The sequence below is a fragment of the Tupaia chinensis genome, unplaced genomic scaffold, assembly GCF_000334495.1.
Source record: "Tupaia chinensis unplaced genomic scaffold, TupChi_1.0 Scaffold000548_1, whole genome shotgun sequence".
Lineage (NCBI taxonomy): Eukaryota > Metazoa > Chordata > Mammalia > Scandentia > Tupaiidae > Tupaia > Tupaia belangeri.
Genome location: NW_006160060.1, coordinates 875,697 through 876,513, shown reverse-complemented (window position 1 = coordinate 876,513; position 817 = coordinate 875,697). Strand labels below are relative to the sequence as shown.

Genomic DNA, 817 nt, shown 5'->3' with positions numbered 1-817 from the left:
AAAAGCAAGAGGGGACCCGGGAGCCACCTGCTCCCCTGCGGCTCCCAGCCCCGCCCCAGCCCTGGTGGAGGCCATGCCTTGCTCCACAACTGCCTCAGCATCTGAGGTGGGGCTGGGCCTGCCTCTGGCAGGACAGGACTGGGACCCGAGATCATTTGAGCACAGTGGGTTGGAGGCACCCAGGCCACTGGAGGAAGCAGTCTGGTGGCCAGAGCCAGGGCCTGAGCTCAGGTGGCAGAGGATCTCTGCCTGGTTGAAGCCCTGGTGGAGGCCATGCCTTGCTCCACAACTGCCTCAGCATCTGAGGTGGGGCTGGGCCTGCCTCTGGCAGGACAGGACTGGGACCCGAGATCATTTGAGCACAGTGGGTTGGAGGCACCCAGGCCACTGGAGGAAGCAGTCTGGTGGCCAGAGCCAGGGCCTGAGCTCAGGTGGCAGAGGATCTCTGCCTGGTTGACCTCAGAGAGGGGACAGGAGCTCGCTGGGGCCAGGCTGTGCCCAAGGGGTGCAGGGGCCTGAAGCAGCCCAGCCCTGGGGTTTCTTAATGAGCACTCGCTTCCGGTAGAGACCTCTGCTGGGCCACCTGAGCCAGTGGGAGCAGTGACTCCTGCCCAGGCCCACAAGGACGCAGTGCTGTCACAGCTCGGTGTCCTCGCCCTGCAAGACAGCCCTCCCAGGACGAGGTGCGGCCAGGGCTTTGGTCCTGGCTGAACGGATAGGTGCCTTCTTTGGGGTGGATCACTTGTACCCAGATTGGGAGCTGGGTGGGGTGTGCTGAGGCCCAGGGGCTCACTAGGAGGGTGCTCTGGGCAGGTGT

General features: G+C 64.7%; 1 long non-coding RNA gene across 1 annotated transcript in view; it reads right to left on the bottom strand.

Annotated features, from left to right (window-relative positions):
- LOC114009517 (uncharacterized) overlaps positions 1-248 on the bottom strand; it is a 1,059-nt gene extending 811 nt beyond the window's left edge. Inside the window, exon 1 of the long non-coding RNA XR_003550923.1 lies at positions 28-248. This is a non-coding gene — a long non-coding RNA (uncharacterized LOC114009517). The remainder of the gene's footprint in view (positions 1-27) is intronic.
- Positions 249-817: the final 569 nt, after the last annotated feature.